General features: G+C 46.4%; 1 protein-coding gene across 1 annotated transcript in view; it reads left to right on the top strand.

Annotated features, from left to right (window-relative positions):
* Positions 1–845: 845 nt before the first annotated feature.
* gpr4 (G protein-coupled receptor 4) overlaps positions 846–14,553 on the top strand; it is a 36,100-nt gene continuing 22,392 nt past the window's right edge. The window contains exon 1 of the mRNA XM_064302335.1: positions 846–1,373. The gene's annotated coding sequence lies outside the window, so the exon portion shown is untranslated. The remainder of the gene's footprint in view (positions 1,374–14,553) is intronic.

The raw sequence follows: 14,553 nt of genomic DNA on the forward strand, positions 1-14,553 counted from the left end.
TGATTGTCCAGACTATATTCACACCTGACTCTCAGGTAAAGGGAGGTACCTGACCAAAACAACTGTTCTTTGACCTCAAGGGCTGTGATTTCAATAGGTTAGTAAGTTAATAATTTGGGCCACATTCTCTAATGGTAATTTTCAACTGGTGTCCTTCAGTAGTAGCCAAAGCATTACTGGCATGAGCAAAAGCATTACTCTTATCCCGAGTGACCTAGTGAAACATGGACAGCACAATCACACAGATCTGGGACTGAAGTTCACTGCCATAGAGGAGGAATTCTGTTAAGCACAGAGCAAAAAAAGTGCTGGACTCAGCTGACAACTTGTGTACCATGCTGACACATATTAGCAAACACCAATAAAACATAAAGGAGTGGTAAAGTTAAGGGTTAGTAAAGTGTTAAAGAGAGTGGAGGAGGCGAAGGGGCTGACTGAAGGGGTGGCCCTTCAATGGTGATGGGTACAGCTTCTCTGCTGTCGTCACAAGAAGTTCCTTCCGAAGGGGAGGGCAGAACAGAAAGCAGATGTGTCTACGAAGTGCGAGCGCTTCTACTGTGTAGGACAAGCTGGGAATGCACTTACTAATGAGTTTTTTTTCTTTTAAGTATGTGTTTCTAGGCTACATTGGTAGCCGAACGCAAAGCCAGACTGTTTAGCACACACAATTACCTTGAACTGCTTCTGTGCAAATCAGATGGGAAGTCGGTTGCTAAGACAACCAGCAACTGCGGAAAAAACGTGCCAATTAAACTATTTGCTTAATTGGCGAGGCAGTCATGTCACACCAATTGCTGCTTAAATTAAACTCAAACCGTGTATATTCGATTTGACATTGTTTTCTGATGACACGCTTATATTGTAAGTGCGCAATGGCATTACACAATTGCGTTATTTCCACTCGGAGAGCAAGTTGTGGTAGTATGGAAAGTACAGAATACGGAGATATACTGTGTTGTAATACTGTACTGCCATGGTCAGAAATGACTGATGATGCTTATTAGCATACTTTATCGCTTGTGAGAATCAGTGCAACGGCGTGTGCCCCTGTGTGCGAGAGTGTGTGCGCGTGTCTGTGTGTGTGTGTGTGTGTGTGAGAGAGAGAGAGAGAGAGAGAGAGAGAGAGAGAGAGAGAGAGAGAGAGAGAGAGAGAGAGAGAGAGAGAGAGAGAGAGAGAGAGAGAGAGAGAGAGAGAGAGAGGCCGTCGCCACTGCTCTAATACGCATCGTTGCACGCCGCCGCTCTCAGAGAGGAAGCGAAGAGAGGAATAGCGCGTGTTTCAGCCATCAAGACTGCTGCCATCTGTTTCAGGCTTTCCTTCGTCAGTATGGACACTTCGGTATTTCGGAAAAACACTGCTAAAGGACCGAAATGTAAGTGGTTAAACTTTTATTCGTTTGTCCTTATGCATCTACTTTGCGACAGTAACTAGCCATTGCCTTTCTCATTTACCTGCTTACCCATGTAGCCAGAGACTGCTGTGCGAAGTGCCCTCACGAGCCAGTTACACTTGTTGGAAAATTGTATGATAGCTATAATACTATATATATATATATATATATATATATATATATATAGTATATATATATATTTTTTTTTTTTTTTGGAGGGGGACTGAATTTCAGTCGACAAAGGATACATGATACGCTTTACTGTACTTATGATAATATGTTCCATCACCATTGATTGTAGTTAAATTACCGTTGTTCTTTGATTGACTGCTTTTTGACACTGGACTCGAATGTTGCTTTTTTATCAGTAATGTTTCTGAAAACCGTACATATGATTAACACATTAGTAAGGAATCCAGGCTGTTTAAAACAATGTTGTACATTTATTTAACTATCCGTTCTGCTAGTTGTCTTGCTATCCGACGGCGTTCGCTGTGTGCCGTAATTACCTGCAGTAATATTTGTAGTTTAATAATATTTTTATTGTTCATGCCAAAAACACGATGAACAGTATGGACATATCTCGATAGTTCCAGTTAACCCTTTATTGATAATACATATGCAGTTGTCAGCGTGACGCTTAGTAATTATTACCATTACCATGGTATAACTAAAACATTACCACCCACACAATAATTACTGCTTTGACAGGATGCACAGTAAAATTGATGCTGTTGCAACGGGACAGTGTTAAACTTCGTTTTTTGAAGTGCATTCTAACTTTAAAAGGTAGTGTGGCATTTGGCTGCGTATTTTTCTTCTTTGTGTTGGAAAATACATTTGGGGTTGAGTGTGTGCGTGGTTCGTGAGTTATATACCTTTATCAGATTAGTGATGTTTCCGTATGTCTAGCTTCTGCCTTCTAGGTTCATGCGTGCAACTGCCTGCTAGCTGTATGCCTTGTATCCTGCCAGTTTATCACTATAATAATAATAATAATAAGCAGTTGCGCCTCGATACCACAGTGCAGTCGTGCCATGTTGCAGGTTCATGGGTGGCTATACAGGGCAAAACTGTCTTATGACGACAGTTTGAAATGAGCGCAGTTAAATAAGTTACAAACAAACACTTCATTCTCCCTTGGACATAACTACAAATTTTCACTTTGCTGAGTCAGATTGTCGCGGTGAAAGTAATTACGTACTTCATCTGTCTGGACATGCGTGCGGAAAATGAAATGAAAGTGCGATAAAATACTGCATCCTGTACGTCATATCAGGAATTATATTTCACTCAAGTACTCCTATAGACAGGCAGTGACCTTAATTTTACTATTATTGTGATTATTAATATAATTATTATTAGAGATAGTGGTAGCAGTAATAATGGGTAGTAGTAGCAGCAGCAGCAGTAGTAGTGATGGTGGTAGTAGTAGTAATTTTAATGGCAGTAGTACTGAATGTACACTATCCTAATGCACTGAGCAGCTAGTATATTTGTTATGACATTAGTGTGATTTCAGTATTTTATAATAGTAAAAATACTTCAACTAAATACTAAATTACGGATAGCTAAAATCAATCTCAGTCAATGAAAGTTCCACTCCCAGGAAACTGCTGTGTGTTTCTGTCACAGCCCGCCACTGCGTCTGCTTTATGGTTATGGTTTTTCATGGTTATTCATGAGAAGGTTTCCCTGTCTGTCTCAGAATCTTAAGAAATTCAGTGCAATTGCCATGAAGGATGTTGCTTACAGAAACTTTGCTTGTTAGTTGTTTTTTTTTCTTCCTGAGTTCTGCAGTTGTTGTGGCAGCTCATGGAAACAGGAGTGCGACTAGCCCCTGCCTGTCTCCTTACACAGCCTTTGTGTCCCTTAATCCCGAATCAGGGCCTCTTTGCAGAACTTTAGGGGTCGCAGAGCTGCCCTTCAGTGCTCCAGTGTCCTGCGGTTTCCTTGTTTACCTCAGACAGAGGGCAGTGTCATTTGACCCAGCGTCCACCCCCCGAGCTGTCTGTTTCCTGGTCTGCTCGCCGGTCTGCTCGCCAGTCTGTTTCCTGGTCTGCTCGCCGGTCTGCTCACTGGGGCAGTCTGCTCATCGGTCTGCTCGCCGGTCTGCTCAGCAGTCTGCTTGCCAGTCTGTTTCCTGGTCTGCTCTACGGTCTGCTCGCCGGTCTGCTCAGCAGCCTGTTCACCGGTCTGCTCGCCGGTCTGCTCGGCTCGCCAGTCTGCTCGGCAGTCTGCCCGCTGGTCTGCTCACCGGTCTGCTCAGCAGCCTGTTCACCGGTCTGCCGCAGTCTGTCGCCGGTCTGCTCGGCAGTGTGCTCGCCGGTCTGTTCGCCAGTTTGCTCTCCGGGCTGTTCGCCGGTCTGCTCAGCAGTTTGTTCGCCGGTCTGTTCACCGGTCTGCTCACCGATCTGTTCGCCGGTCCGGTCTGCTCGCCGGTCTGCTCGGCAGTCTGCTCGCTGGTCTGTTCGCCGGTCCGGTCTGCTCGCCGGTCTGCTCTGCAGTCTGCTCTCTGGTCTGTTCACCGGTCTGCTCGCCAGTCTGTTCACCGGTCTGCTCGGCAGTCTGCCCGCTGGTCTGCTCACCGGTCTGCTTGGCAGTCTGCTCGCTGGGCTGCTCTCCGGTCTGCTCGCCAGTCTGCTCGCCGGTCTGCTCGCTGGTCTGTTCGCTGGTCTGCTCGCCGGTCTGCTTGCCGGTCTGCTCGTCGGTCTGCTTGCCGGTCTGCTCGCTGGTCTGCTCGCTGGTCTGTTCGCCGGTCCGAGCGTTGTGGATGGAGGTAATGCAATTGTTGTGGAATGGCAGGGGCAGAGAGAAACAGACACAAACACGTCATTATCCCCTCCCCCGCACCGCATGGCATGCGCCTGCCCGCGGAACGCTGGGCGGCGTGTTGCGCCATGCGCCCTGTCCGAGTCTGAGCTACGCGTGCACCCCCCCTCCCCCCATCGCCCCTCGACACTTTCACGCATCGTTACGTCCATTTTCACACTGTCTAATGAAGTCACATCCCCTTAAACAGTCAGTCTTTTACCCCAGCCTCTATTTTTAGCAGGGAGGGAACATCGTATTCGCGAGGAGCTTTCCCCCGTGCTCGCTGCCAGAGCGGGTTTGGGTCACGCACCAAATAGTAGTACGGCTGCAACAGGACGTCCAGACGTTTCATCACGGCGTGCGGACAGTCGGTGTAATTGCCTGCTTGGGGACGTGAGATAAGCGGGGAAGTCAAATGGGGGTGGTGGGGTTATCGCCCAATTACAAGCGCAGGCTTGTCTGGTCTGCAGGCACGTCTAATTGAATCTCTGTTTCGGAGGCATCGGCTGGTCAGAAACTCAATTTGCTGGAAGGGTGTGTCGGCTGCAAGGATCCGTGAGTTATAGACCTGTGTATGGTCTGCATTTGAATGCAGCCCATAGTTTTCCTGTTGCTGCAACAACATTTATTTTGGGTTGCCGGGGCAATAAATTGAGTGTGGATTTGAAAGTTCCCCTACTTTGCATAAAAGGGGAAGTGTGTCTCTTCTGCTCTCTGGCTTGTTTGTCTTGGTGTCACATGATTTCATTAGAGCTATACTAATGTTTAAGTCATTTACTGGAACAATTATAAGAAAGCCTGAAACCTACAGTACATATGTACATATAATATTCATATGGCTTTTTCTACCAGTACTTCGGGGTGTAACTTAGGATAGCCTGGATACCATGTACGATCCTTTCAATTTTCGAAATTAGCAAGTATTTTTTAAGCAGATACAAGGCTTACAAGATCACTGCTGCTAAGTGGCAGAGTACTCTTGTGTGCCTGAAGCCTGTTTCACAGCAGCTGAGCATTTTCTCGCGCTTTACTTCGCACAGAACATCGCTGAGGATCGGGCACATCTGCACCTGCGAGCTGTGCTTTCCCTGGCCTGGCCTCACAGCTGGGGCTGCTGCTGGTTACTATAGGCTACTATAGTACCACTGAGGCCCCCTGGGAATTAGAGTTTTTATTCACTTTGAGTGTACTCCCTAGTGATATTACTTCTGGCAGATTAACTGACTGTTTTTCAGCACATCCTGGTTCAGAATTACATATATATAAACAAAGCCTTCACTTGGAATGTAAACAATGTAAACACCAAAAATATACAGCTGATATATAAACCAATAAATGTGCCTTAAAAAACAAAAACAAAAGCTGTCTTTTGGAATAAACAGTTGAAACAGCATTTTGTAGGCACCACATGGTAATTGAATTCTGTTTCAGTGTCTGTTGTAGCGACTAAACTAACCCAAAACATAAACATGTACATGTTACCTGACAAAAGTACCTCCATCCTTTAAGCAAATGGTGAGTGTTTTCATGTGTAAATCTTTGATTTAATCTGAATACTCTGGGAATAGAGTAGAGCAGAGCAGGAAGGCGAGCGGCTCGTAGAGCACAGAGCAGGAAGGCGAGCGGCTCGTAGAGCACAGAGCAGGAAGGCGAGCGGCTCGTAGAGCACAGAGCAGGAAGGCGAGCGGCTCGTAGAGCACAGAGCAGGAAGGCGAGCGGCTCGTAGAGCACAGAGCAGGAAGGCGAGGGCTCGTAGAGCACAGAGCAGGAAGGCGAGGGCTCGTAGAGCACAGAGCAGGAAGGCGAGCGGCTCGTAGAGCACAGAGCAGGAAGGCGAGCGGCTCGTAGAGCACAGAGCAGGAAGGCGCTGCTCATAGAGCACAGAGCAGGAAGGCGAGCGGCTCGTAGAGCACAGAGCAGGAAGGCGAGCGGCTCGTAGAGCACAGAGCAGGAAGGCGAGCGGCTCTAGAGCACAGAGCAGGAAGGCGAGCTGCTCATAGAGCACAGACAGGAAGGCGAGCGGCTCTAGAGCAGAGCAGGAAGGCGAGCGGCTCGTAGAGCACAGAGCAGGAAGGCGAGCGGCTCATAGAGCACAGAGCAGGAAGGCGAGCGGCTCTAGAGCACAGAGCAGGAAGGCGAGTGCTCGTAGAGCACAGAGCAGGAAGGCGAGCGGCTCGTAGAGCACAGAGCAGGAAGGCGAGCGGCTCGTAGAGCACAGAGCAGGAAGGCGAGCGGCTCGTAGAGCACAGAGCAGGAAGGCGATACAGGAGGCTGATGCTTCCTCACAGCAGCCCTTCCCTTCTGCAGGTTACCCAGAGGAAGCCAAGCATTTCCCCCAAATGCTCCCGTGCTTGACCCCCCCCCCCCCCCCCCCTTACACTCGGCCTGAGAGAAGCAGAGAACACTCTGTTTCATGCCCTGAAATTTGGCCGTCCTGCTACAGACAGTCTGTCCTGTTACAATGAGGGATGCCAGGAGTTGTCTCGCTTTCCATCACCCTGCAGTCTCCCGCGATGGTGATGGAACGGGAGAGGATGCACAGAACTAATAATCTGAAATGTCTGTTTTAATGCTAGAATCATGAAAAATACATTATTGGACCTTGATGCTGCAAATAGTGGGGGCTATGACTTGGTTGGGATTATAGAGAGCTTGGGGAGGAGGATGGGGATGAATATAGTATAGAGGGGTACAAAATCATTTGGAAGGATAGACCTAGTAAGAGAGGTGAGGGTGTAGCTCTCTGTAAAAGAAAATTTTAATGTGCAGAAAATTCCAGAAATTGACCAGCAGTGAATGTTTTTGGATTAAGCTCATTGCGGAACATGAAAAGGGCCTTACGGTAGGTGTGTGTTACCAGCCACCAGCTTCAGACAGTAGTGTGAATTCAATGCTCTTTGGAAACAAACTGGTCAGGATTGTTACCATTATTATGGGTGACTTCAGTTACCTTGCTATTAGTTGGGAAATGGTGACAGGACAAGGAAAAAGTGAGGAAGAATATTTAGATGTTATAAATGACCTTTTCATGGCACCATATGTCAATCAGCCGGCAAGAGGGAAATCAGTTCTGGATCTGGTGCTTTGCAATGGTTCGGACAGAATTAGTAGCATTGAGGTTATCGAGCCACTTGGAACTAGTGATGATTCTGCAGTTTGCTTTGATATATTTTGGCAAAGTAACAAGGCCTCCTCTATGGCTAAAATGTTGTTAGAAAAATGAAGACAGTAGGAATTAGAGTATGTATTTCAGAGTGGATTCGGAACTGGCTACAGGATAGAACACAAATGGCGCTTCTCCACTGACCAGCATGGCGCGGTACAGGATGGCAAGCATTCGTATCCTACCCTTGCCTGTTGCGCTTCTCCATTACACAACAGACCTGTGAAGGTAGGAGGAGTCATGGGAGAAGTAAAGCAGAGTAAAGCGTCCTAAATATGTAATAATTAACTCTTGTATGTATTTCTATGCTCTGTACTCTTGTATGTTTTCTTGTATGGGGATGGGACAACATGAAAACAATTTTCAACCGTCCACCACGTTTTGGCAATGTTCCAACACTCTCATCATCACTGTTGCATGCATCACAAAAACTATTACACTACTAACAAATGCTAACATTACAGTGTGAAATATCCACATATAATACCACTAACCTATTTAAAGACACTTAATTTAAAAAATAACGTATATAACCAAAATATTTGACCAGTAATACTTACATTACATCTTTCGTCTTTTACTGCTATCACAGAGAGTGCGTAAGTTATTGCGACGATAAGAAAATTTTCGGTTACGCTGACCTATAAAACACTATTCCAGAAGCAAAATTAGATATGTTATACATCGTTAGAAAGCTTATACTCTCACCTACTGAATAAATGAATTGTCAAACAAGCCAGACTGTACAGCTTGTTACACACAGCTTGTTATTTACAAAGGTACCCAGGCATTGTCATATATTGTCCAAGACAATATATGACTACTTGGTCTCAAAAGGGACATCTCTATGCGTAGAACCAATGGTAAGGTTGTATATTTATTCAATATTTAGTCCCAGATATTGACTGTAGAATTCGCTAGTTAACGTTACTCTCTCTTGCTGTTGTGGTATTTAAAAATGGTGGTTGCTGCTGGTGAACAAACTGAACATGGGATGACGTTTTGTGACTATTTCCATTGACTAATCAATGGTCTGCAGTATTGAATTGCAGCATGGATAGTACCTTTGGTACCTACCCCAGAGCAGTAGCTAAAATCGGCACGGGTCAGGTGGCAGTGGAGAAAGCAAAACAAAGCGGGAGCACGGATTCTGGCACGGCACAGTGGTGGAGAAGCACCAAAAGAGTAGTAGTAGGGATATTATCTGAGCAGGGAACTGTTGGAAGTGAAGTCCCACAAGGATCAGCTCCTCATATATCAATGACCTCGACAGGGACATAGAAAATACATTAGTCAAATTTGCAGATGATACAAAACTGGGAGGCCCATCTAATAGTTTGGAATATATTAAAGCAATCCAAGAAGATTTAAACAATCCAGAAGTGGGAGGAAACCTGGCAAATGAAATTCAAAATAGCCAAATGTAAAGTTCTGAATGTGGGAAATAAAACAATTAGGCAAGATTACTTTTTGGGAGGAACAACTGGAAATTGGAATATTCTTAGTTTGAAAAAGACTTGGGAGTAATGGTTGATCAAAGCCTTTCAGATTCTAGGCAGTGTGCTGTAGCAATAAACAAGTATGAAACCTTCCAGACCCACGGCGCACCTGTGCTAACTATATAACTAGCTAGCTATGGCATGCCCTCGCCTCTGTAACGTTATTTGTTGTCCTCTGTGTGTCCATACATCTGTATCGGTGGTTGTAGCTGTGCCCTTAGCTCCTACTCATGCGTGCAGGATAGCATCCATACGTGCTAACTAGGTTAACTAAAGTAGGCGATCCGTACGCGCTAACTAGGTTAGCTAAAGTAGGAGAAACGCGAACATGTTAGGGTTAGCTAAAGTAACGTTAGGCGATAAAGCTGTGCCTAAAAATGTTGTGCCTTACCACCTGCACATGTGTCCTACTAAACGTCCTACTAAACGAAACACCACCTGCGCATGCGTCCCACAAAACGTCCCTCAAAGGTCATCCATGAGTGCGTGACCACAATTTGCCATGCATAGCCCATGGCGGCAGTCCTGCCTGCGCACCGTGGGAATAAGACCAACGGGATGCTGGGATATATAGGCAAAAGTATTGAGTATAAATCCAAGGAAGTTATACTTGTCTTATACAATACATTCGTTAGGCCACACTTGGAGTATTGTGTGCAGTTCTGGGGAAAGATACAAGATCAGTTACATGAAAGATATAGAGGCTCTGGAAAAGGTTCAAAGAAGGGCAGCCAAAGTGATTCCTGGTATGAAAGATAAAAGTTATGAGGAAAGACTTAAGATGCTTAATCTCTTCAAGCTTAGTAAAAGGGGACTTAGAGGTGATTTAATTTAGGCTTTTAAATTCATAAAGGCAATCAAGAATGTGAACTACAAGAGATTCTTGTAGTTCACATTCTCTCGAGGTTGAGTTCTGTTAGTAGAAGGAGACATAAATGGAAATTAGCAAATGGCAAATTCCGTGCAGATACTTGGAATAATTTTTTAATGCAGAGAGTAGTCAAAGTGTGAAGCCTGACAGTTCACGTAGTAGAGGCAGGAACTCTGGGGATTTTCAAGAGAAGGCTTGATAAGGTACTATCTGGTCTGAAGGCAATCAGAGGTAATCAGAGCGCTAGGTACAATTTAGTCAGGAAAATGGCAAGCACTGTTGGGCTGAATGGCCTGTTCTTGTCGTTATGTTATGTTATGACGCAAATGAGCGCGTCAGAGGCGGCACCTTCGCTGCACAAGGTGACATGTCCGAACGCTCGCACGCACCCATGCACGGGCTGTTAAACACACGCGGAGATGGTGCGCCATGTTGCTGACTGGAGCGGCAGGCCGGCTGAGCCAGCGTGATTCTCGCGGTCCTCTCGGTCGGGAACCAACTCAAAAATCTGCCACTTTTATTGAAGTCATTAATTCTCCTCCCAGGACATCAGCCCTGGGCTCTGCAGAGCCACTCCGCTGCCTCCCCAGCCGACCGTGAAATGGGTAAAAAATGAAGCACCTGTGCTGATTCCTTGCCATGCAAAGGGTGCTGGCCCTAACCTGCCGTCGCTGCGCGTTTGCATAAGCCGTGCAGGCAGGCCTGTCCTTGGGTTTGGAAGCTGAGGGGCGCCCGTGAGCACTGATATCTTATTGCTCCTTTACTGTCTACTGACATGCCCACAAGTCCCAGGAGAGTGTGTGTGTGTGTGTGTGCATGCATCTGAGTGTGTGTGCGTACGTGCATGCGAGTGTGTGTGTGCGTGAGTGTGTGGTGTGTGTGTGTGCGTGTGTGTGTGCGTGAGCGTGTGTGTGTGTGTGTGTGTGTGCGTGCATCTGAGTGTGTGTGCGTACGTGCATGCGAGTGTGTGTGTGGTGTGTGTGTGCGTGTGTGTGTGCGTGAGCGTGTGTGTGTGTGTCTGTGCTTTGTGTTCTCAGCTCAAAGGTTATAATGACATTAGCACCTTGTGGTTCATCAGAGGAGGGGAAATGGCAGGGTGTGATGTACTGGGCCGCGTCCTGTTCAGTGTACCGCCTGCTCGTCGTCCTTCACTCATCGCTGCCAGACTGAATTCTCTTCCTCCTCTAGATGCTGTCGTTAAAGCTGCGGTCCCAGTGTGCTGCCGATTGGCCACATACCCCCTCTCTGGCAGCGTGGCTGAGTGCAGAGAGCAGCTCCATTTTTCTGGGTGGGTGAGAGAGCCACCCTTGACGCCATGGCTGCCCTGTCCAAAAACAGCAGTGAAAAGCCACACGGAAATCCCCCTCCCCCTCACCCCACCCCACCTCCCCCCCCAACCGTGGGTACACATCTCAGAAAAGAGACAAAAACAGCAGAAACTGCGTTGTTTGCCTTCCTGAGTGGTGTGTGGTTAGATGAACCGCACATGCGTGCCTGGTGGCGGGGTGTTTGTTATGAGGCTCCTCGTTTCTGTGCGAACTGGGCGGACTACTCCGGAACTTGGTATTCATTGCATCACTCTTGCCAGTCTCTTTTCAATGCAGCCTTCTTTGGTCCTTTTTAATCTGAGTTTAATTGTGGCTGAACAACAGATGTGGGGGGGTCGGGTGGGGGGTTGTTTAAAATCCCTCTAGGGAAGGGGGCAGAATCGTGGCCTGTGGGTTTCAGTTAGTTGCTGTATGTCCCCTGTACTCTTACACTCAGAGTTAGGCACATCTCTTCCTTTAAAAACAATTTAACTGTGTGCTTTGATGTTAAAACCCTTTAAGTTGTGAAATCACAAATGTTGTTAGAATGTTCTTAACTGAACATTCTAATGCTGATGTAACTGATGTAAGTAATTGAAAGCGATGAATTTCTGGAACACTGACTTGAAAAAACATTCCAAATAACCTACTCTTCAGAGGATTAACTCCCTTGAGATAAAAGTGTTTATCAACTGGCTGAATAAGATAAGATGGCCATTAAAAGCCCTGCTGATAGGCCCCTTGGTCATTTATTTATTAACATCATGAGGCTGAATCTCCAGGGGTTAGGAGCAGACACAGGTCCATTCAAGTGTACAGATTTATGAATAATTCTCATGGTACCCAGCTGAGCCGCAAACCTCCTCTGGAGATGCTTTATGAATATGGGCTACTGTTAGTACAAAATTGCCTGCAAGTTATATGCATAACGTACCTGAACCAGGCCTTGGTTTAGTTCTATTCTTCCTATATGCCACCCGTGCCACTGTTCTTCTGTATGCCACCCGTGCCACTATGCTTCTGTATACCACCCGTGCCACTGTTCTTCTGTATGCCACCCGTGCCACTATGCTTCTGTATGCCACCCGTGTCGCTGTTCTTCTGTATGCCACCCGTGCCACTGTTCTTCCTATACTGTATGCCACCCGTGCCACTATGCTTCTGTATGCCACCCATGCCACTGTTCTTCTGTATGCCACCCATGCTGCTGTTCTTCTGTATGCCACCCATGCCACTGTTCTTCTGTATGCCACCCGTGCCACTGTTCTTCTGTATGCCACCCGTGCCACTGTCCTTCTGTATGCCACCCATGCCGCTGTTCTTCTGTATGCCACCTGTGCCACTGTTCTTCTGTATGCCACCCATGCCACTGTTCTTCCTATATGCCACCTGTGCCGCTGTTCTTCCTATATGCCACCCGTGCCACTGTTCTTCCTGTATTCCACCCATGCCACTGTTCTTCCTATGTGCCACCCATGCCACTGTTCTTCCTGTATGCCGAGAGACATGAGACCTTTATCCTCCACCCCTTGCTGCTGGTCGTGGCCTCTGCCCCACAGGGAGTTATGTTAATCGTGCAGGGTAGGGCAGTGGTTAGGGAACTGGGCTACTCACAAATGGGGCTGTGCCACTGTGCCCTTGAGCAAGAAACTTAACCTGAATTAGTTCAGTAAGAATCTCCATAAATGGGCTCTCAGCAAGAGGGTCGGCTAAAATGTAAAAATGAACCTTCTTGCCCCTGTGTTTGTGGCTGGTTATGAGGTCACCAGTGCGCAGCGGTACTGTTCTGACTCATTTGAACTCTGATGAATGAACAGTCAGTGTGTTGCATTGCAGAACCGGCATCCTGTTTTCTTATTTTCCCTCATCCCTCACCGAAGGAAAGGAAATGTTCCTCTGCTCGTTGCTAGATTACCGCCTGTTGTTCTGTGATTGACGGGATGACGCTGGCTGGGGTTTGACAGAACCCTGGGATGGCCTGCTGATTGGCTGGATGCTAGGCTTGGTCCGCTAGAACAACGCTCAGACATGCCACAGAGCTGCGGGTCCAGCTGCTGAAAGCAGTTAGTCCACTTCCCCTAACAACAATGCTTTGCAGACGTACGCTCTGTGTCTGACATTTTACCCAGTTCTGAATTAATGACACGTTGAAATTGATGGCATCAGATGTCATGCCGTTTATTTGCGAATACAAGTGCAAATCAATGTGACAGTAGCCAGGCTGTCTTGCACTGTTCAAAATTAAGCCATAAAGATCAGTGATTTCGGATGTTCCAGATGCCGATACCAAGATTTACAAGCATGTGGGGACAATCCTAACAAGCCATGGAGCAAATCTTAGGTAACGTAGGCTAGCTTAACGCAAGATAAACTTTTGTGAACCTAAGTTATTACCGGGGGCTTATAAAGCTAAATGAGCTTATTTGACAGAAATCTGCCATGGCTCATTGCAAAATTAGCCTCCAAACACAACATTTCTCATTTTCTCACAACCTCACAAGATTAACCTATGTCCTGTTGGACATTTTAAAATGTGACTGCCAATGCACAATTCATAGGAACCAGAAATACATCGATCATCCATTTCTGGTGGATACATTTCATGGGTCCTTGACTTTGAGGAAATGGGACCTTGAAGCTCTTGAAAAGTGCTTGAATTGGTTGCATGCTGTAGGTAAGTGTGGGATGTGGTCTTAGGGCAGAAAAGGTTGTGCTCATTGAAATCACCATCAGCTGATTCTAGGACATGAACTCCCAGCTTCTTATCCGCCCAAAAGCTCTGTTTCCCGCTTTTGTTGCCACGGAACTGGGAAAATGCCGGCGTTCACTGCATCCGTGACGGCATTACATAGTTTGCATAGCAGCGCTTGTAAGTATCAGATGGACTTAATCACATAAGATATGGGTCTTTGAATTGGGGTCAGGACTCCATTGCTATCCTGATTAAAACGTAATAGTTTGTGGGCAGCTCTGTAGCTAATCCAGAGGGATTCCTAGTGTTTTATTACAAGCCGGTGCCTTTAAAGCACTTGAAATAAGCGTTCGTGTTGTGTTTACCTCTGGGGAGAAGGACTTGAAATTAATTATTAATGTCAGCTACTGTAAAGTGAGGACAATGACTTTGGCTGGATCCTGAAGACAGTCATCAGGAAACAGAACTGGGTATTCGCAGTTTAAGTGCATCCAGAAATACTCGTGGAAATGGGAATGTGTAAACTTGCTGAGTTCAACTTGCAAGCACACGATGACCTGAAACTGAGAACACTCCAGATCTGGCAAAGGCATCTCCACCACTTTTGTGTTTGTTCTTCATTCAGTCATGAAAAGTCCTCCATCAGTTCATCCAAAGGGCACCTCAAGATCCTCTCTGAAACATTATCTCTGCTGCACTTTACCATTCAACAGTGGAGCTAAAATGCAGTGGCAAGAGAGCTCTCTGTGAAGATGAACCACAGGAGAAGTGTTCAGTTAGGCCTGCCAGTAAAACCAGGAACAGCTCTTTTTACTT

This window comes from Anguilla rostrata, chromosome 12 (assembly GCF_018555375.3).
Source record: "Anguilla rostrata isolate EN2019 chromosome 12, ASM1855537v3, whole genome shotgun sequence".
Taxonomy (NCBI): domain Eukaryota; kingdom Metazoa; phylum Chordata; class Actinopteri; order Anguilliformes; family Anguillidae; genus Anguilla; species Anguilla rostrata.